At 37.6% G+C, this 23,676-nt stretch overlaps 1 protein-coding gene across 1 annotated transcript in view; it reads left to right on the top strand.

Annotated features, from left to right (window-relative positions):
* The window catches only part of TMTC2 (transmembrane O-mannosyltransferase targeting cadherins 2), a 235,249-nt gene that overhangs the window by 43,428 nt on the left and 168,145 nt on the right, over positions 1 to 23,676 (top strand). The window lies entirely within an intron of this gene.

Here is a 23,676-nt window from a genome sequence, read left to right as displayed (position 1 = left end):
CTAAGAGAAATTATAGCAGCCCTCCCTTTAATGTCTACTTACCAAGGGAGGTATTTGTTGTTAAGAGACTAGACCTAATTAATTTTGCTTACCATTGTCCCTCCAGATTTGTTTGTGGAACTAAGAGAGATCACACTTTCATTTTACTGATGGATTGGAAAATAAGCTCTCCTGTTTTTGCAACTCCCTGGAGGTTAATCACTTTTGAATAAACTGGTAACTGAATGGAGCTATTTGTATGAGCCAAGATAAAAAGAAAAAATGTAGAGCCTTGCTGTATTCATAAAATATGCTATAGCTGTCAAAGCTGGTTTCTCTCTTTAAGGATCTACACGTGCTTAGACAAACATGTTATGTGGGTTTTTTTAATAGAAGCTCACCAGAAAGTTTTCACTCTTGCATTGTCATGCAGTCAGATTGTTCTTGGAAGTCTTAGTACATTTTTGCATGCATAAAAATTCATCTGTCTTGGTCATCTCTCTTTGCCAAACAGACCAGGTGCATTATATATGTGGAATAGAAGTGTAAGGAATATGTATATGAAAAGGACCTTTTAGGGGAAAGGGATCTTAAAAAGACAGGAATTTTGTTTTGAAAACTTATAGCAGCTGGTATAGTGTAGCCTTTAAACTTAGGCTGTTTGACTGGACTTTATTGTTACATTTTCCCTCTGTGCTGCTCGTTGCTCTTGAATTGACTATTTGCTGAGAAAGAGGGAAAGTTTTAAATTGGTGCTATGACCAAACTTGCGTGAGCAAAGTTGTGCCTCAGCAACACAGTAATTTTGTTTTTCAGTTGACTGGGAACTAAATGTAGGGAAAGAAACTTCATTGGACAGCACTGTTCATCAGTACTTCCCCTTCAATAGGGCTCAAATTAATTGTGATTTGGATTGTTTTCATGTGTCCCAGATCTTACCTTTTCAAAGCAACTATCTGGCTGGACTGTAGAATGTTAAGGATTTTTTTGAGTCTATGTGGAGTAGAGCAAGGGATAGGATTGGGGGAAAAATGCTCATGAATTATTTTAGTATCTTTTCCATTCCCCATTTTTTTCCTGTTTTGTGTCTTAGCTGTCAATCCTGTTAGTCTGTCTGACTGACCTAAACCAGGGGTTAGGTTCCTTTAACCTAAACCAGGGGTTGTGTTCCTTCGTTTCCATCTTCCAAGTTCTTCCTCCTTCTCCTGGGCCTCAATCACTGTCATTGTGTGACTATATGTGTAGTTTAAACTATACATTATAGCTCAAATATCCTTTCTCCATTACATGAAGTTTCTGTGGGTGGTTAAATTAGGAGATTGTGTGGTGGAGAAATAGTTCCATAGAAATGAGTATCCCTTGGTTTCTGTTTCTTCCTTATTCAGTTTGCACCATGTGTGTTTCAGGGATAGACACCTCCAGGGGGTGTGGAGGTGCTGGTGAAAACAACACTGCTTCCTCTGCTCATGGACTAAAAGATGTCTTTAAAAGCACTGGTGTGTACCTAGAAGTGTAATAATGATAGAATCCTGCTTTCTATCTTAACATGGGCTGAGAACACTGGGAAATACCATAAAACCTCATCTCATTTTTTTCATGTTCAGGCTATTGCCATATATACACACTTCAGCTATCCTGCTTCATTCAGAGGGAAAAAAGCCCAAACAAAAAAAAAAAAACCTCAAGCAAACAAACAAAGCAATCCCACCAAACCCTCTAGAAACTGCAGAGAGAAAGCCTCACACCAAACTTCTTTGTAGTGGCATTGTGAGTGTCCTGAGGGCTCAGTCTGGCGAGGAGAGTGTATAGCAAGAGGGGTTTGGCTATATATTGATGTGAGGTCACACCTGCCAGCCATGCATGTGTGTTTCTGCAGCATGTTTTGCCCTCTGGTCATGTTCAATGATTTGCTCAATGCTCGTGGTTGTAGATGCTCTTTACTATTAAAAGGTAAAGCTTAACTGGGATGAAACATGTTAAGGGGAAAACAGACCAGTGATTTCACCCAGCATTGCTTTAGCAAAATGGTACACAGTGTTCTTTTGTCTCAGACAAACTGTCCTTTCTGTTTCCTTAATGTAATTAGGAATGGAGTTCTGTTTTATCTGCTTCTGAAATATATTCATGGTATCATTTTTTTTTTCTTGTGCAGAAAAATAAAACTGCATTTCCAGGGCCAGATCAGACCACAAACTTAGAAACAATAAAGTTGGATTATAAAGAATATAACTGATATAGTGTGTTACAAATAGTATTGTTCTGATAGCTTCATGGCAAAATAGGAATCATCACAACCACAATTACATATTTCAGGTGCTCCAATTTATGGTTTTTGCAAATGAAACCAAGCAGATGCTATCCTGTAGCAAAAAAGGCATTAGACTGAAACAAGGTGTGTATTATTGTCCTTTGCAGGTGTCTCTAGGTTGTGCATAATGTTAGATTGATTGGTCTTCCTCCTGGCTTTAGGGCTCAGCGGTGGTGGCAGGCACAGCTTTGGTGCTGTGAGATTTGTCTCTAGCTCTGCTGTAAAGTTCCTGCAGTGGTGAGGGGGTGGGGATGATGTTGTAGCTGAAGGTCAACTGAGAAAGATGCAATCTACTGGAATTTTTAGCTTATTTGAAAAGCATTTTTATCCCATAATGGCTAAAATGATGGCACCAGATGCAGAGTAGTGGTTTTGAGATGATTTGTATTGATCATCTTTGCTGATGTCCTATTTTCCTACCTAATAAGTACTGCTGAGCTTTTTTGTCCTAAGCTAATGATAAGATAGAAGGGTTGTCAATACCTTTCATTATCATTATTTTGAATTTGCATATTAACACACACATCATAATTACCCTCTTCTTTACGACTGTTTGTACAAGGGGAGAGGAAACTAAAAAAAAGAAATCTTCATTTTTCATTTTGGTGTTTAAGTCTGGACAACAGGATGGATGCAGTAACATATAATCACTAGGAAGGGCTATAGATAGCAGTCTTAGTAACTTAGCATTTTCTTCCTTTGTTTTAACACGTGCCCTTTTCATCTCTTTGATCTCTTAAGCTGTGTACTGCATAACCTTGGATTAGCAGAAACAAGAAATGCTGTGCATCATCTGATGACATACGTCTTCTGGCTACATCAAAAGAAGGTTAGATAATATCTGTTGTAGAAAATCTGTGTAGTCTACAGGAGTGAAGGTTGGTAGCCAAGGATACTATGACTTCCTTTTGCAAAGAAGGATAAAACTGAAACAGTCTGCCATGCTGGCTTATCTTAAAATGCTTAGGGAAGCCTTGAACATACGTGAAATCATGTTAATTGTGTAAGAGTAGAGCTCATGAGTTCTCTTTTCCTACATGCTGACACTGGAAATACTAGTTAGAAGTTACTGAGGATTGGTACAACTTGTATCCCTTTCTACATTTTTGAGAAGTTGCTTTTAATTCACTTGCTTTTGATAGTGTGGTGTTCAAAATTCTTCTTGGCTGAAGGTGGTGAAGTGTTTTTTCTTCCATCTGAAATTGAAATAGTGGTAATATATTACTTTTCAATGTGTGTTGCTGTTGTGTAGCCCTGAAGGGTAAGTAAGTTTCATTGTATATCGTAACAGAAATGGATGGCAAATCTGGCTTCATTCCAGCCCCATCTGTAAAATGGAGGTAATGTTTTTGTGGTTTGGAGATGGTGCAAAACTGGCAAAAAAGTTAAAAGATGACATTAATTTTTAACCATGCATGGTGCTTCTCTCCTCCTTGTTAATAAAATTGATATTCGTTTCTATCAGGAAGAAAAATAACCAGTGTGAGAAGGAATCTTTAAATGAAATTACTTCTCTCTTGAAAGGTTAAAAACAATGCTGTTGTCTTGCAGAACAGAAATGTGTAGGCATTGTGCAGAAACATTTGAGATGCAATTAATTATTTTAAATACTATGTACAGGGGGAGACAAGCCAGTCTCATTTTATGTAGAAGTTCCAAGGTGCTTCAGGTTGGAGTTGTTTGAAGTACTGTGTGTAGAAATAGTAAAGGTAGAGGCTGGCTTTGATGCCAGGCTGCATCTTCTGTCCTCTATTTGCAGCTCTTTCCTCCTACTCCTGGCACAAGGAGAAGTGACACCTGCATTGAGTGACAGCCCAAGAATTGGTGCAGGGTGCTGAAGTGCCCTGCAGTGAAATGCTTCTCTTTTTGACAGTTTGCTTCAGTCACACGTTGGCCAATATTATTGAGTGCAACAAATCTATGGTGGTCTTCACATTTAATTGATGGCTTTTCAGAAATCTGTGCAAAGGCATGTATTTCAGCTGTACCATGTTGTGAGTGATACTTACAGAGCTGCTCAGTTGTCTCATTCACAGGGTGGGCTTGATGAACTACAGAGGAAATACCCATTTATTACTGGCCAACAGAATTAAGGATTTATATTTCCCATTATTATAACTGAAAGCAGCAGCTACATTCTTTCTCACATAAGAGAAAGTGTAATGATTGTAATGAGATGATGTTACAAATGTTAAACTTCTGTGCATAAAGTTATTTGACAGCTCATCTAGTCTGAATCAGCATTTTCTTTCCTTTAATCTCAGAGTGTACCAAAGGGATTCTGCTCCCCTCTGCCTACGTACCATTACTAAATATCTTGTCAGAGTCTTTGCATCTATTTGGAAGAAAAAAGGTGTGAGAAGAAATTTTCCTACAGGTAGGCCTTTAGACTAGAAAGAGATGAGAATAGCTTTTATATGAAAGAAGTATCCTTCAGGATATAGAGGAGGGGAAAAACTGACACAGGGAAATTCAATTGTTCAACCTAGATTTTTTGTAACTAATGTTTTCAGAGGTAGACAGGATAACAGTTCAGGAATCCAGTTTGAAAGTGCTTTTGCAAAGCTTCTTGTGGGAGAAGTGAGGACGGACTGCTATTTTTGCTCTGGCATTTTAGCAAGTACAAATCTTTAGCTTTGGCATTTCTTATCTTGAAAATCTATTCTTAGTTTAAACCCAAATAGCAAAACTCACATACATGCACTGAAGTATTGGCTGTATCTGATGCTGAATGAAAGCACCTACAGTAACAATGGATTTTAAATAAATAAAATATTTAGGATTTTTTTTTTTTTTACTTGGCATCAGAGCTCCAGTTACCTCAGAGCAATACCTTTTCATCACTATTCATTGTGGAGGAAAATGCTTCTGATTCATTGCTGAAGTGGAAGCTCTCAGTAGCCAAACTGCAACCCAGATATCTAGGGTGTGAGATCAGAATTTTTAATGAATTTTTTGTTTACTTCAGACAACTGAATGGTAAAGATGTGAGAATTGTTTAAAATTTACTCTTTCATAGAACTAATCTCAAACCGTGTTATGAAGTTCTTTTCCATGGAGTCTAGTATACCTGTTTGAAGGAGAAGCTAATCACATTGCTTGCAAATATAAATGATGTTCTTGATCTCCAAGCTGGATCACTGGGAAGAAGACATGAAAATACAGTGAAGACTGTCTACATTTAAAGTATATTTCCACTGGTACTAATTGAAATGGTGCAAATGGTTGAAGTGGTTAGTTGTTAGTTGTTTAGAGCCAGTTCTTCATCTCTTTTGGCTGGTCAAGGAGCCTACAGCTGCTCAATGTGTCTAAGTTTAGTACAGAATGGAGTGAAAAATTATGAAAATTATTTCATTAAAATGCATATAGCAAGAAAGGAATTCAAGGCAGCTAATAGTAATCGATCTCTAAAAAGATTTCTGTAAACAGAAAAGAAAAAGCACAGACTTAAAAATGGGTTTTTTGTGAGACCATCCAATCTCATGAAAAATGTCTCTGGTGCCTCCTAGTTCATCAGGTTTATACCTCTGCAGCATTTCACATGATACAAACAGAACAAAACTATTGGTGTGTAGTCATTTAACAGAAAAAAAATAGAGTGAATAAGCTCTTTAATGTACTCTTTTTTTTTCAGTTCATTCTCTAGCACTGAAAGCCTTTCCTCTTCCAAATGAGCATGGAATCACAATTTGATCATATCCTTTCCAAGATTCTACTGTTTAAACAGATGGGGAAAAAAAAGAAACAGCAAATACAGCTCATTGCAGCAGATGACTCCAGCCGGTGTGTTTAGAGGAAGTTTAGCTGCCAGAGAGCTTTTCTGTTCCTTAGTGATTCATTTTAGAACAGCCCTGCCTGAAGCACTCATGGTGCTTGCTGAGTTTCCTTCCTGGGACTTACTGGTTTCAAGTTTCTTTTCTGTGTACCCTTGTAACCCTGACATGGATTCTGTGACTGCAGGGACCATAAAAGATTGGTATTGTGCTGCTGCTCTGGAAGGCATGAAGGTGTTTGTGGATGAGACTGAATCAATCAAGCAGTTTCAGAGAGTGGTCAGAGTATTACAAATATCTACTTTCATAAAACTGAAGAAGTGGGATGTAAACTGTAGATATTTGTAGTATTCAGAGATTATATTTAAGTATGTGGTCACTTCAAGGCTAGGCAGAAATTCCTGGTTACCTTCATGTGTGATCTTTTTATCTTACTAGAGCTGACCCTTCACTGATCTTCAGCTGGTGTGGTTGATGTTTGTCATTGTGGAGAAGGTCTGCTCAGAGCTAGCTTAGGAGCTTTGCTTTAAAGTGTGATGTAGATGTTTTTGCCTTGGAGCTGTGGCCCTCTGGAGAGTAGCCCTTAGAGAATGACAATGTAAAGCCTGGGGGTCATGATTCTTTGCTCTTAAACATGATACTATATCAGGGTACAGAAATGTTCTTTAATGACTGAAATGAAAACAAGCATAGGGAACATTTCAGACTCCTAACAAACTGCATCTTAGTAAAACTCTTAATTCTCTGTAGTATACTTCATTTGGGAGGTGTGCAAAGTAATGCAAATAAAATCAAAAGACTGTTCTAAGTCATAATGATGAATAGATTAACGCTTACTGTGCGTTTTGCTGACAGCTGGGTAAGATGTCATTCAAATGTCAAGCACAATTTTCAATATCAGCAGTGTTACTGGAGGCTTTTTGAGAATTTTGCTGTCCTAAAAAGTCTAGCACATAATTTCTCAGTCTTTGGACATGAGGAACACTGGAAGACTAAAATGAAAACAGTGTGAGGTTTCTGAATAGCACTCTAATAAATGAAGTTCTAAAATAACTTTTGTTTTAAATTTGTAATTAAGAAAATGTGCTCAAATTCATCCTGTGATTTAGTTTTTCCATCCCCATGACAGTAAGTAAATAGCTGCTGTCAGATTTTCTTTTTGCTGTATAACTTGGTTAGATGGATCAATATGGATCTTCTGGCTACAGCAACTTCCATGCTTAAGTTATGGATTTTTTGTTTTGACAGTGACTTTTGGCCCAAAGCTGGTTTATGCTGTGGGGGTCTAATGTGGCATGAATTTGATTCAATACAAACTGGACAATGGGTTCTCCAAAAGATGAAAAAGCAGAGCTGAGTAAAACCTAAAGAGTCCAGAGCCAGCTGAGTCTTAAAAGCTGAGCTGTGCACTTAGCAGTTGAACTGAAATGACCTCCACAATTTGTGACTGGGTTTATTTGTTGGAAAAATTTGGCTAGAATCATGTCTGCTATGAGAGAGTGTGGTACATGGCTGGTCTGGAGGGATTCATCTGCCTCGTATGCCAGTATGTAACCACAAACCATATGTTCTTAGCTGTTGAGTACATCTCTTACGGCTTTTAGGAGTTGGGAAGGAGCCATTAGCCTCAAAAAATGGAGTCTGAGGTGGGGGAAATATCTCTGCAATGGTCTGTTTCATCACGGGCTTTTGCTTAGTAAGCATATATACCATGTTAAATAAGGATGTGGAGAAATACGTACCTATAAATCTCAGTGGCACTCTGCCAATCTGACCTGAGAAAGAGTTTTATCATGACTCAGTTGTGGAGATTTGATAAGATACTAAGAACTTGAGCAAAGAACATCAGTTTAATGTAACTAGAAACAATAAAACATCCGCTCTATAGTTGTGATAGATTGCTCATGCTTTGGAAGAAGGTGAAATCATCCCCCTCCTCATTAGTGTAAATTAATTAATCTTCCTGGCTTGTTAATAAGAGGAATAGTGAAACATTGAATGTTGTCACCTTCCTTTAATGTCTTGGGTAAAAATTCTGGTTTGCCCCTCATATTGCAGTGCATACCTGAAAATCCTCCTATGTTCCCATTACTAAACCCACTAATAAGTTCAGGACAGATAAGTTGAACTTTTCTTTCCTGTATGACTTAGGAGAAGCACGAAGGGCTCTGTATAGAAGAGATGCCTTTTAGAGGAAATGCTCTGAATTTCTCCTCCTGTGTTCCATGGTCTACATGGTGATCAGTGGAGAAGCTTGGCCTGCATAGAAGAAGTAAAAATAAATGTGACTATACCTATTTAAATATTTTTGAATGTGATATCTAGCTCAGAGGTAATGTTTGGATATACAATATTGTTCTGTTCTTAAATTGGCACCGATTTCTTTATTATGGTAATTTACTTCTGTACATGGTACAGAAGTACCATGTCTTGTGCTGCATTGTGCACAAGAATCTGAAAAAAGATGCTTGGATAACTGATAGAATATCTACATATTTTGAGATTTAAAAAAAGAATTTGCAGACAGAATTGTACCTCAAGGTCAGCTGTCAGACAAGCAAATGATGAAATTGAAGCATTGACCGGTGACAAGAGAAAAGTTTGTTTTCGTAGCACCATAGTCTGCCTTGTAGTGGATGAAATAGGTATTCCTGAATTACACAAGTGTTGCATCTTACTGTTCCTAGCCCAGACTTTTCTGGGCATATTATAATTTGGAAGATCTCAGCATGGACAGAAAGAAGAGGGATTAGAGGCCGTTTTTGTTGTTTTTTAACATTAGAGTGGAGAGGCTTACTGGCATATGTAATTTGATAAAATGAAATGGACAAGACCAGTTGGAATAGTTAGAGTTCTTGTAGACCATCAGGCTTTTCCTGTTACTGTATAAACCCAGAATATTTATCTTCTTTCTCTTTTTTTTCCCCCTTTATTAAATACTCACAGTATACACTATTAGTTATCCAGATCCAAGACTGAATAATCTTTGTGTTTGTGTGGGAATACCTATTCCTGCTTTCTGACTTCCAGCTTCTATGTAAAATGTAATGCCATTGTGATTATCAGGCCGTGTCAGTATGATCAAGGTTTGTAAATCACTCTGAGTGGAATGGCTGCAGAAGGCAAATATTGGAGTTATTTATTGCTGCCATCCAATATTTGAAGCACGCTAACACTACTGGTTCACGATATTCTGTAGATGAGCAATAAAATAAGTATTTGACCAAAACCTGATGGTGGAAAGCAGTAGCCCTTGAGAATACTAGTCAGTGGTATTCCCTTGGGCTGGAAGCTTTAAAAACAAACTGATGTGGAAATAGTTCTTAAAAGGAAAGGTTGAGACAGTAACTTGAAACACTTTATTATTAAAACAATAAAATACTTGGACTCCCCAAATTTCATTTAATGGATGCTTAATTTAAACATTTCAAGAACTAAAATCACATCTGAGAGTATTGTAGCTAGTATGTGTAACCAGGTACCCCCATAGCTGTTGTCTCACAAGCACTAAATTTGTAGCTTGTCTGGAAGCAGTCACTGTTTTTAAATTTGATTTCTAGCATTTGGGAGGCAATGAATGCAGCTTTACTAATCAGCTGCACTTGTTGGTAAAATATCATTTAGACATTTTGCAGTTAAAAGTGTCTAAATAAAATTCTTACAACAGGATAAGTATGGAAAGCATCAGTCTGTCAAAGCAGCAAGGCTGTCATTGCTACCGTGACAATCTGTTCCTGTTTTACAGATGCTGACCTCTATTTGGCTTTGTTTTCTGAAATTTGGGAATATACCTCTTTTTATTTATCTCAGAATACTAAAGGACATTGTTGTATGTCCCCTCTGGGGACATATAGTATTTAAAAGAATTGCACTCTCATTCCCATAAAATGTAAGTTATGTTTTTCAGCAAGATGATGGTGATTTGGTTACATATTGAGGTAATTTAGTACCCAAATAACTAACTTATGGTGTAAAAACTTCACAGGAATTTCTTCCTAGTTCAGTTCAACTTTTCATTTTTATATACTCAAGTAAGCAGATTAACAGCTAATCTTAAAGTTTAAAAAATGAAATGCTTGATCTCTGGTTTATAGAGGCCACAGAATTTGTTTAATCATCTTCTAAAATGTAGGTAAGCATGATGTGTCTCCTGATGGACTGAAAACTACTTTTCTTCCAGATGAAGCTAGTAGGCTTTGCTGTGACATTTTAAAGCAACTTCTTGCAGTGATATAGGTGCACTAGTTTTGGTTTTATAATGCAGAAAATAGAAGCAAATAATTTATTACTACAGTATGTAACATCTTAGAAATTTCTGGTTTGCTATCGTGTAATATATTCTAATCTTTACAGGTGAGCAGAGGTGTGATCTTGCTACAGTTCCTCTCCATTTTGCATGATTTGCACAAACATCTTTGCTAAGTAATTACTTGAAAATTTTGTGTGTAGTAATTCTTCCTGAAAATATTGGATGGAGTATTGGATTGTTTCACTTCGACACAAGAGCTGAATTACATGTGTTGAGCTTTTTTAAGTATAAGCAAGTTTTTTGACTACAACGTCTTACTAACAGTTTGTATGATTTGATGTAGCTTTTGGAGACTGCAAGAGCATTTGCCTGTAGGGTTTCAAATGAAATGAGCTTTCTACAGCTGTTGGCTTCCAAATGCCAAGAGTCGACAAATTAAACTGTTCCTTGTTGTTTTAAAGAAAGATCTTCAGGCATGCTTGTAACCCTCTACAAAACCCCTCTCCCATGATATTAGCCATATCTGAGAATGAAAGCAAGATATGTCAAATGAAAAATATGAAAATATGATCTTCTGTATATATTTCAATATATATTTAAGCTTGAAAATTGATGTTGAATGTACAAGTCTTGTTCCCATCAGCTGTCTGCATTAAATCATGTAGCAGCTTTAGCTTTATATTTAGGATGTGGAAAAATAGTTCTGTCAAAACAATATGAACATTTATTATGCAAATAGCCAAGACGCATGGTTTGAACTTTTGAGTCTTAAACTTGTCAGCTTCTGGTGTGCATTGTGGGAACAGGCTCTCCAAGAGGATGTTAGGATCCTGGAGTAAGAGGCTAGGAAATAATTCATTCTTCCTGCAGACTCCACTGGAGCAGGCATTCTCTGAGTTCTTACACGTGTGGTTCAAGTACAATCTTTCCAAACCTTAAAAAGCTTTTATGCTCTTTTTTCCCCCCTCCAAACTGTGTGTGTGCAAATTAGAACAGAATCATTAAAATGCGTGGGCACATGCATGAGTGCCGATGCATTCCCTGTTCCCTTGTGTGCTTTTGAGAAAGGCTATTGACAATTAAAACCGATGTTGTATTTGGACCAATTTTAATTTTATTGCTATGTCCAAATATACATATCTGCCTTACCTCCTCACTTTATTAATGCTAAATATATGTATTCAAAAGGAGACTTAAGCTGTCTAGTTTTCAATTCCTGCTTCTTTCTCTCTCTGTGGATTATTTCAATGCTCTTCATTTAGCAAATGAGGAAAACAGCATTATTTAGTGCAGCTCACCCACGTTAATGAAGTTGGCAACTAAAGAATTTACATGTTATAATGATGTGCTTGTGTACAGCAGGTTTTAAAAGAATACATAATGAACTGTAATAGAAAAAAGGTATGATGGGACAGGTAATATTTGCAGTGAGTGTCCAGTCTGTTAAGACTGCGGTTTCCCTCATGGGAAATGATACAGTTTCTTCAAGTATTTTAACTTTTCTGTTTTTTAATCTCAGAGAAAAAGTTTTCATTTCTTTGTTGTTTGTTTTTTCTGAAATACTAACCAGTTTTGTACTTTATTTCAACAGAAGGTCTCATGTAAGTCCAAAACACAGGTTAAATGCCTATTTACTTAATGGGTAAGATTAAATATCAGACAAAATGGCTTAAACTTAAACTTGCTTCAGGGAAAACAGTCTTGCTGGGTTCAGAGCTGATGTTCAAGTATTGTAAACAGTGGGAGCAAGTGAATTCCAGGGAAAGATTGCACCAGTGGAGGTCACTTACTCCAGGTTTAGGCTTGTTGCAGTAATGACCTGGAATGCTTCTCAGCTGCTGTTTGTTTTAAATCTGAACAATTATGTCTGTACAATAGGATGCAATGAAGAGCAGTATCATACTGTTTTGGAGGATCTCATCAGATCTTGGGTTCAAGCCCTAAAGATTTAAGTCATCATGTGCAGTTTGCAGAGAGCACTGAACAGACTTTGTGAGAGGTGGGTGTTGCCAGTCTGAGCCTTGCTGCCTGAAAGACTCTCATATACTCACATTGTTGCCTCCTCATGGCTTAAGCAAAGCAGAGAGAGGGAGTTTCAGTGTCCTGTCAGTATTTCTAGACTGAGAGGTATCCTCTTTTCTTTGTTTTGTTGGTTAAAAAAGGAAAACAGAAAGGTGCCATTAGGAATTGTTATACCTAGATGTATTCACCAGGTTACTTCACTGATTTGTAAATTCTTCAGATCAACCTTGTTAGAGATCACAAGGTTAAAAGAAATGTCAGAATTTGAAAAGGAGATAAGAGTAAGAGTTATGGCAATGATTCTGATGGTAGAGGAAATCAAAGTTTTGAAGCCTTATGTTGATGATGTAGAATTCCCTGCAAGTTGTCACAGCTTCTCTCATTTAGAGAAATAAATCCAATTTATGCTGATATTTAAATTTCAAAGCATATTGCATGTTACAGTGATGTCTTTTGATCTATATACAGAGTATCTGAGACTTTGAATGCAAGTGACACTCCTTGCTATAACTAAATTAATAAGGAGGAATCAACATAAAAGTAATTAGCATCTTCATGTCCTCAGCCTAAATTCAGAGGAACTGGCTTGCAGAAACAATAAGAATCAAAACTTCTTGTGTGCCAAGGAGCTGCAAATCAAAAGATATAATGCTGAACATACTGTTATAAATAGGGTTTTTCCTCTTTGAGGATCATGTAATTAAATACAAGCAGCTGCAAATACATTAATATTGTTAGGGAAATAGAATAAAATTTTTACTTGCCTACTTGCAAAAAAGTGAAAAAAAATCTCTTTACCCCTTCTCCCCCTGCAAAAATACCCCAAACAGACCTAAACCTAATTTTTTATCTTACCTTACCTTCCTGCAATCTGTTTTTCACGATGTCTTGGGAATCCTGGATATAATCTATAATCCAGCCATACAAACATTTCTCATCTCACAGCTTTATTATAGACCTAGTCTGCTTCCATGCATAAGAAACTTGCCAATTAATTTTTCTTCTTAAGGTTGCAGTCTGTCTTTCAGACTTCCTTGTGATCACATTCACCTAGTCTGAATTGAATCTAGGACAAAAAATTGGAACTATTTACTTCCTCCCTAGAGACCTCTCATTCAGTGAGGTTGATTTTGCTTAATCAAAATCAGGCCTTATGATTTTAAGGAAGTGCTGTGATTTCAAAACTGGATTCTTTGTTGTTCAGAAGAAAAATGTGAATGAAACACTGGCCTCTGTTCCGTCTGTCTCTGGGCTATAATATGCAAAATACAAGTTCAGTGAAAAGGGGGCAGGGTTTGAGCAGTCACAAGGTCAAATTTGTTAAATAAGTTTATTAAATTCTGTTTATGGACATTCTTTTTTAAACCACTTCAAGAAAGGAATGTGTTGAGAAAGCTGTACCAACCACAAGCAAAATCACTTGTCATTTAAAGAAGCTGAGGGGAGGATTTGCTTGCAGGTAAGGTGGAGGTAGAGCAGAGTCGTGTTGTCTCTGAGGGAAATCCCTCACCATTCAATGAGTTGTCCATCACAACTCTTAGCCCTGGACTCTGGAAAAACAAATTGTATATCTTCTCTTACGTTGCGGAGTGGAACTAATGTGGTAATTGTACTGTGGAAAGGCAAGACATTGCTGAACCTCTGGAAATAGCTCCTGCAGTATGATGATCTGAGATCCCAGGCACTAATTTTGTCAGATTGGCGTGAATGTATAATCATGCCTAATGAAGGGCAATTTAGGGCTGAGATAGACATTGCATTGCCTAATAGTTGCTATCTGTAGCTATCAGTATATAAATTATTTTGTTAATATATACAAAATAATTCAAACATAGAAAGCAATTTTACAATATCATGTTAATTGACCAGTTAATAAAATTACCCTCTAAAAGTCTAGCTGTAGCTTGAGGTCTAGGAAGCAGTGAAATGTTTAAACTTCTCAAACCATGTAAAATTGTATTTCTGGTGACATATGCAAAAATCCTTTTTTCATTTGAAGTGAATTTGCTGTTTCTTTTCCCCATGTGCGATGGATCTGATCGTGTATATTTATTGTAGTGATATCTATAGAAACAAATAGTAAATTCAGGAATGCCTTGTTCCCTTTAGCTGTGAACGAACTGTTTAATATTTAAGAAACTATTGGAGGGGCTTCAGTGTGTTGTAAGATGTGTTTGCAGTGTGTTGTGCTCTGGAATCTTGCATGTAAGGTTTGTGTGCACGTACCAGCAGCAGAGCTGTCTGATTTACTAGGGGTACTAGAAGAGTAAGGATAATTCATAATACAAACTAGAAAACATTCAGGGTAATGTTATGATCATCATGATCCCATTTCCATGATCCATGTCCCATATTTCTTGCATCATTGATACACTTTTTCTGTACCTTCTCTTTCCAAAATAGCAGATAACCTTGATGTCCAACAGACAGCCAGTGGCTTAACATTTGTTGTCCATGCAATCTGAACTGGTATCTTATGTTGTTGGCTTTTGCAGAAGTGTTTGGTACTTTTGTGGTGTGAAACGTGTTGTTTTATAGTCTGAGCAGTGGTCAGCAGATTCACTTCAACTTTAACCAGAGCCTGACTCTAACCAATAACCCCAGAGGATGAATCCTGGCACCTTTATGCCAGTTACGGTGACAGACATCAAGAACAGATCCAGGCAGCTCTGCAGCTTCAAAGTTAATAATGTTGTTTTCTTGTTCATCACTGCTGTTGCTGTAGACACATTTTTGTTCTTTGTGCTTGCTGAACAGAAGAAAGGTGAGAACTAACTACTTAGTTAAAATTAGAGGAAACATTTTCAAGAAAAGCTCTCAAAATGTGATTCACTTCGAGCTTGTTTGCCTCTCATAAGTTAGAGTGCTCTTCATTGACTGAATGTTGTGTGATATTTTTCCTGTGTAGACCTCTAGGGAAAATTTAAGTTAACTAAGAGAAAAATGTTAATACAAATTAAATACCTTTCTTTCTTACCTTGGTTGACATGCCTTCTTGCTATCCGCCAGTTGCAGATAACCATAGAGATGTATTGTTTCCAAAGTCTAATTGTTATTTTCTTTAGCATAGGAGTGCTTTTCAAGCTGTTCTCAAGAGCTGAGCCTTTGTGTTTGCTCCAGAGTAGTTTTATATAGCGATGACTTTAACTTTTAATTAAATGATAGCTTGTTCTTGCTTTTTCTTCCAGCAGTGGCACTTCAGCACTTGCAATTTTGACTGTTTTTTTGGCTGGACTTCACATGAATATTAGTTCTGTGTAGTCAATAGTCTTTTAGCTGTGTTAAGTTACCTACCATATTGCCAACTTTCACAGTATCACAGGACATGTTCTTGATGTTCTTGCTGTCTTCTGCCTGCTTGCTGGCTTTCCCTAGCTCAGGTGATAAACAATGTAATAATTTGCTTGGAAAATATGATCCAAACTCCAAAGTTTATAAAGAAATCCATATTGCAGGAATAAAGCAACTGTACTCTTATTACGTGTCTATCCTGTGATGGACAGACAAACTCCTGAAGACGTTTATCATTCTGTTTTGATGGTTGCCACGTCATAGTTGCTTGGTGATGTCATAAGCAAACAATGTTCTAGTATTTTTTCTGTCATAAAAGGTATTTTGAGGAGTGTGAGCTAAGGATCATTGATGCTAGCATGCTACAAAAATGTGTAGGGACTATTTTAACGTTGGAATGCTTCCTGCTTTTTCTACCTCATTGGATCCATAGAAATGGTGGTTCTAAGCATAAAAAGCAGCATATAGCTACATTTTGCGCTGCCATTGGTATTGTGTGCCACTTGCTTATGAGAACAATGAGAGGAACAATATTTGCTTAAGTTTACTGAAGCTATGCCATCATGTAGAGAAGGAAAAGTTGGAAATGACCAGTTCTGTCTGTGCACTAAGAGTTTGAGTGAACTAGGAGAGTGTTCTTCCTGGAACTACCCATGTAATGGTTGTGCATGTGAGCCTACTAAGAGAGACTGGGAAGGAAAGAGCTTCTCAGGAGTAGAAGAGCTTATTGGAATGCTCCTGTAGTTTTGAGTATTACAGCTCTGGAACCCAGTTTCCAGTTTTGAGGCATGGATCTCCATGAAAGCTAAAAATCTCACTTCTCCTTGTAATATACTCACTAAAATGTCCCCTGCTGGTGTCAGCATTTTCCACTGATCTGCCATTGCAATAGCCAGCACCAACCCTGCTCTACTTGTTTGAGGAAATGCTGATGTTTGAGCATGGATGAGTGTCATTCACTGTGTCTTTTACTTTTGGAAGCTGTTCTTAACCAGGCCAGAGCAGATGGCATTAGGATAACAACCTGGAAGAATCATGATGGTGAAGATTGTTTCTGTTTATTTTGTTAAACTGGGAGCCCAAACTGACACACCTGGAGAGACACAAGAAGTAGAGCAGGAAGGAAGGGAAATCTTTTATCTGGTCATGAGGATGATGAGCATCAGTCTCCCTGGTATACCATGGCATCTGAGATTTAAAGTCAAATTCTTGTATTTTCGATGATTCCTCCTCAGAACAAAACAAAAATTCTCTAGAGTCTTAACAAGAATTTTACCTTATGTATTTATTTTCTCTTTAAACCCAACTGATGTTTTTGAGCAACTGAAGTGCTTAAAGACAGTACTTGTGTTGGAACGGCTCAGTAGCTTAAAGTAGAAAGCCTTGTGGGATCACGAATGAAAAGGAAGGGAATAATGTATATCTCCTCCAGCTTTCAGTGAAAATGGTGAGATGCAGAATTTTCTGTCAAATGCCAATCTCTTATTAGGGGAATAAATATGAAATGCTGACATGTGATGGAGTACCTGCTTGTTCCCCTAATGATACAATGAGAAACAATTTTTAATATCCATAATCATATATGACTCTAACCTTGTCTCTGAAGTACAGGGGCTTTATTACTATTGTTTTATAATAATAGCTTGTCTTCTCTTTGAAATGTAAATTATTATTATTTTTTACCTTATGTGGTATATTTTTATTTTTACTTTAGGTTATGTGTGGTTTAGATTCTTGTAGGTTTGCCAGCTAGAGCTATTTGTGTAGTTTAAAAAGGGTGAGAAAAGGGAAGTTCTTTCTGCTCTCTCCAGTTTGACTTCTCTGTGGTTCCTGGAGTGATGCAGAAGAGAAAGTAAAGAAAAATTCTTGTTATTATAGTTTTTAACATTGAACAGCTGCTCTTGAAATTATTATTATTTATTTATTCTTATATGTATATTCTGGCATCACTCACAAGTGAGGTAGAGTTTATGGGATTAATCCCCTTTGCTCTGGGGACATTTGTCTGCATCAGAGAAATAGCACACACTGTGAGAGCATTGGCAACCTGTCTTCTGCAGAGACTCAGGGCTGGAACCAATGGGTAGTTGTAGATAGGGACTGAGCCATACTGGCAGAGCTTTCTCATGCTTGCACAGCACCTGCACACCTTTACTGTGTCTTGATGTGTCCCAGGCCCTTAGTCATAACAACAGTGCAGGAACCAAATTAACAGTCTGCTTCACATGAGGGAGGAAAGAATCGAGTCATTCTTTCAGGGTCCTGCAAAACTCCACTAGTGGCTTCCAGAGTTAAATTTCTAAGCAGCCAACGTGCAATTTGAGTGCCCTAATGAAGACACTGTAAGGAGAACTTAAAAAGCACAGTCCAATAAGTATTCTCACTAAGTTTATGAATGGCATCCATTTCCTCCTTACCTTAATAAGCGAACATGCTAATAAAATGGTTTTGTAGAGGACAGAAGAGATTCTTATTACAGTCTGTTGTGGCCTCTCTGAAAGACAGAATATCCTTGAAGTCATTTGAATGGTATTTTGCAAGCAGAGCTATGTTTCAGAAGAAATTACGCTGATAGTCAGCAAACTGGCAGGTGAGGAGTGAAGAAGTGCTACAATCAGTATTCTGGTTTTCAGCCTGCTTGTACAAAGCAGGCTTCTGTCCAGATTTGTGAAGACTTTTGGAAGAAAAGTCTCAAGCTTGTGGAGGGTTTTTTTATGTAATTGCAAAATACTAAGCCTGTTTTTCCTTTTTAGAGAATCTTGCTAAAGGCTGTCTTCACTCTGGTTTGCAGCTTCATTCATTCCCATTCTGTTTTTGCTCTTTTAAAGGTTTGGTTTCGCTGCAGTATAACTTTCAGCATCTGTAAGGATTCTCTATGGATTGGTGAACAATAGGGGGGAAGTGAAACCTTTGCCAGCACCATATGAGCTGAAGCCTACACTTTAAAATGTTCTGGGCCTCAATGCATCCATCTAATGTCAAGGTCCTGATTGATCAGTGCTGGGAATAGCGTAAAATTCCAGCTAGTTGTGATGTGCCAGGTAATATTGAACTGTCTCTCTTGGAAAGGGGGAAGGAAAAGGAGATGAATACATACATATTCTGCAATTCCTTAAGTCAGGATTCCTGTAGCTCTACAGGTGTGGAATAATTTTGGCCTCTTATTCCTTAGTACTCAGAGCTTTTCTGTGCTGAAGTCAGTGAGGAATGGCCTTATGGGATCAAGCTGTTGTTAGAGAAGTTGGGGTATGTTGCTACCTGTGCTTTTTCTGTATGAAACCCAAAATATTCAATTCTGGATTAGCAAAATTCTGAACTCTTGTCCAAGCTGTGCTTTTGCCAGCTGTAGAATAATATTGCAAATAAGATTTTGTATGCAACTTAAAAAGCAGAAAGATTGCATTTTGTTTTGTGTGATTAGATGAGGAATCCTTTAGTTAAAGGGCTGTCCTAAATGAATCCCTCTCAACAAATTGAATTACATTAAGGTTTTGAGTATGTTGTTTCAAAAGTTTTTCTTCAATAAATGCTTTTTAAGGAAAAGAAAATTGAATTTTGGGGTTATTACATACGTTAAATGGAAGTCCTGTGTAGTAAAAACTTCAGCTCAGCATAAAATAATGCATTTGCTTTAATTCCTCCAAAAACATAAAACTAATATGTCTGGAACTGCAGATCAGAATGTGAATGTAGTGTAATGTTTTTTAGTTGAAGTGTGAGTGAATTCACCAGCAAAATTAGAGCAAGTTTTTAGATTTCCAAAGTACACTTAACAATATATGGTCACTTCTTGTGTCAAGCATTAGAAAATAGGAAAAGCAATTATAAAGAAAATGAAGAAAATTTGTTTCCCTTTTTGTTGATAGGCCTATTTCACAGAATCACAGAATAGGTAGGGTTGGAAGGGACCTCTGGAGATCATTTAGTTTAACCCCCCTGCCAAGGCAGGGTCACCTAGAGCAGGTTAAACAGGAACCCATCCAGGTGGGTTGATTTGTATTTAGAGAGGGAGACTCCACAACCTGCCTGGGCAGTTCTGTTCAGTGCTATGCCACCCTCAGGGTAAAGAAGGTCTTCCTCAGGTTGAGATGACTTCCTGTGTTTTAGTTAATGGCCATTGTCCTGTTGCTGCCCACCACGGCAAAGAGTCCATCACCACCCTCTGGGCAGCCTTTGAAATAATGCAATGCACTGATGAGATCCTGTCTCAGTGTACTCCAGGCTATACACACCCAGCTCCCTCAGTCTCTCCTGACAGGAGAGATGCTACAGACCCCTCATCATCGTTGTGGCCTCTGCTGGACCCTTTCTAGCAGCTCCTTGAACTGCTAGAGACCAGAATTGTGGAGGCTGGAATTATTGATCCCAATTTTCCAGATATTCCAATACTCCAGATTAGGGCTGAGCAGAGGGGGAAGATCACCTCCCTTGACCTGCTGGCCACACTCTTCTGATGCACCCCAGGGTACCATGGGCCCTCCAGGACAGGTACCATGATAGGTACCATGGTACCAGGACAGGTACCAAGGGCGCTGTGGGCTCATGGTCAGCTTGTTGTCCACCAGGACACCCAGGTCCTTTTCTACAGAGCTGTTTCTAGTAGGTCAGCGCCAAGCTCCAAGTCTTTCAGTTTAAAGCTCCTCTCACCACTCTGTCCTTTTTAGGCAGGTGGATGCCATCCCTTCTTACTGGGCTACAATCATTAAAGTACAATTTCTGAAGTTAATTTTAAAATCTGTGGTCTTCCTTTTCAGCCCTAACCCAAACTGCTGTTTTTAAATGTGCTGATGAATTGCTTAAACCAGAGGGTATTCCGCTGTTACAACATTTGTTCTTTAATTTCTTTGATTGAAATATTTAATGCAACTTGCTGCTTGCTTATCTTAGATAATGCTATGGTTAATTACCACCTCCATTCTCTGTCTTTTCTTCACCTCAACTTTGCTTAAATCATTGGTTTTAAGATTCATGAAAATAAGTCTTCTAAAGCTTCAAAATAATTAGTCTTTTCACTTTAATAATAGTCTTTGAAAAGGGAGGTTAGATAGGCTTTCCCTGAGGTTTAAATTCTCCTCTATTCTTTAAAGCAGCATAGTGTGACACTGCACATAAGCAAGGATAAAAAAAATATTTTTTGCCCCGTTACATTCAAAACTGCTCTTGGAAAAGCTATTAAAAACAATTTGCATTTAAAAAAACAACTTTGTTTTTCAAGACAAAAAGGTAGTCCAAAATCTGAACTGTTAGTGACTTTTTAAAAAATTCCTATGACTGAAATGAGAACTGAATGCATGTTTATCACATTATATATATGGCATGTATTAGGCATATCTAGTACTACAAACATAATTTGGGTTTTTTTCTCCATGGAAGAAAATTTCCTGAAAGTCAGGCACCATGTTAGTTATCATTCCGAAGACTTAGCAGGAGGTGTTTCTTAAATTCGCAGCTCGAACCAATAGGATCTGTATTTATAGATTTACAGATCTATATCAAATATAGATCTGCATTTAAATGTTACCACCTCTGGAGCATTCACTGCAATTAAAATGTGTAATGTAGAAAATAAGCCAGGTAGTAAACAGTTAATATACAGGTGTTATTTTAGAAGTGGCCCCATTGCATTGCTCTATTTAGGAAGGTTATTCCCTTTCCAATTCATCTGTCTGTAAACAACACTCAAATGTGAAAGCAGTGATTTATTTTAACATGCTGAGCTGCTGTTCCTGACCTATATTATTCTGGAACATCTGTTGCCCTAAATTTTTAGGTTTTGAAGTAGTCTGAGGCCTGCAATATTTAGTCAGGTCATGTATTGACTTTCTCTGAATTATGTCTTCAATGTTAATTTTATTTGAGTGATTATGTCAGATTTCATTCTTAAAAACAAGCCTTTCTTTCATCTTCCCAAGGCTTAATTTCCCACCTCCCTCTGTGAATTTTGAGTTTTAGAACGATCTTAGTGTTTTGGTCAATTCCTCTTGGTTGTTGAGCTCTGCTCTGTTCATGTGTATCCTTCTACTGTCTATGGAACAGTGACCACCTGTTCACTCTAACTGTCGCTATATTTTTAGTGATCTCCTCATTTAGTCACTTAATTATTTTTAAAAACATAGTGATAATTACTGAAGTGTCCCAAAATGTGGAAGTATTTTGAAAAACACATTATTTTATTTCCTTTTAACCTAAAATAATGTTTTTCTATTTGTTTATAGATACATGGCTTACAGGGTTGTATACGTTCTTAAATAAAATAATTTCATGATGTCTTGCCTTTTATTCATTACATTTCATCAGAGTTCCTTAACTGATTAGGAGAAGACTGGAGTCCTTTGTGGAAGTGCTTTGTTTGTTTGTTTGTTTGTTTTTTTGAATTTGGGGTTTTTTTACCCCCTCCAGTTAACACATGGATGATAATTTTTATTCTACACTTTATAATAATCACTACAAAACCAAATACAACAGGACTCATAACATCTTTGGTATGTAATTTCATTTCCCATTCAGGGTTTTTTTGATGCTCTGCATTCCTGAGCCTTTCACTGCTCTTGCTCTCCTACTGCCTTAGCTCCCTTCTCCTCGCCTGTGTGCAAACCTGGTTTTTGCCCTCCACATCTCCCCAGCATACACTCATTTCCCATTGCCATTTCCTGCCTTTGCTGTGCATTATATTGAGGTTGGGCCCTTTGGGCTTAGAGAAGTTTGACTTGATGCCAGGGAAGCAATGAGAAGTGATGGTCTTGCTGGCTGATGACAGCTTGTTCCTGAGCAAAGCAGCTGCAGGTAAATTTAGTTCTCTGATGAGAGCAACACTTTTTTCCTTCCCCTTTTAAATTTTTTTTCCACAGGAAATTTTGAAAAAGGACAAGCATTTAATCAAAGTTTAAGGAAGATGTGAAGTTTATGAAATGTCCTAATTGTGACAGTTTAGCAAAACTTAACAATGGTGTGTTTACCTCAAGTCTTCAGGAAATTTGAAAAGGAAAAAGAAGTCTACCAGCAACAGAGCTTCAGTGTATATGTTATTCTTAGGTAGGATTCTGGACTCCCTTCAAAGCCATCAGAAAATAGGTAATCTGGGCATGACTTGTTTAAAGCTGTTGTTCAAAATAGTTGGATGAGTGCTGATTTCTCTAAGGTAGACATCTAAACTTTGAAGTATGTTATCGCACTGGAGAATCTCTTCAGGGTGAGCAGTTTTTACTTAGGAGCATCAATAAGCAGTAATTTTGCTTTTGAGAAACAACCTTCTGAATTTAAATTGCTACCTTAAAAAAAATCATTAAAGCATCAGTCCTTCTAATTAAATAAATCAGTGTCGTTGAATAGGTATGATTGATTCCTTACAGAAATATTTCTTTGTGTTTTCTATCCTCTGTATGATGGGAAATGTGAAATTTTTGAGGGAATACTTTCTTAATGATCAGCTAATTGGGCCCTTAAATATAACATGAACATTTTTGGCTGGAAGGGATGTGGACTTGTCCTCTGTTTATTTATATTTTTTTCAGGAAATTGTGACTGCAGATTAGTGATCATGTCACACTAACAACAGAGCCCTTTAATTTTGTTTTCCTCTTTAGGAAGGGTAAGGCAGTGAGAGGGAGGAGGAGACTTTAGAGCTTTTAGCATAGCTTATTGTCTACACAGATGAGAAGTTTTCGTGCCCTGTAGCTTCTGTATTGTCCCGTAGAGTTTTGGTGGCTTGACCTGCTCTTCAGTCTGTTTGACCCTTGTCTTTCTGCTCAAGCTTGTGCCTGTCTGATGCTAATTAGAGAGCTGTTTTCAGCCATGTTCTCCTGAAAGCAGGATGTTGTCTAAAGACCACATTGGTGGTCCCAAACAGAGTGATGCAACGCATTTTCCCAGTGAGCAGTTACCATAGGAGGTGCCTTCTGTAGTTATTAAGAAATGAGGTTAAGGTATCAAGTGCTCAAACACTGTAGCATTGGCTGGCTCTCTGACTAGCTGGGTAACACATTGGGCAAGGGGCATGCTGGTGTCCTGCCTGTCTGTGCTCACATTCTGGTTTAATTTTTTTAAATGTAGCTGTT

The sequence above is a fragment of the Ammospiza caudacuta genome, chromosome 5 (genome assembly GCF_027887145.1).
Source record: "Ammospiza caudacuta isolate bAmmCau1 chromosome 5, bAmmCau1.pri, whole genome shotgun sequence".
NCBI classification, from domain to species: domain Eukaryota; kingdom Metazoa; phylum Chordata; class Aves; order Passeriformes; family Passerellidae; genus Ammospiza; species Ammospiza caudacuta.
The sequence above is the reverse complement of the archived record's forward strand: the minus strand, read 5'-3'. Positions and strand labels throughout refer to the sequence as shown.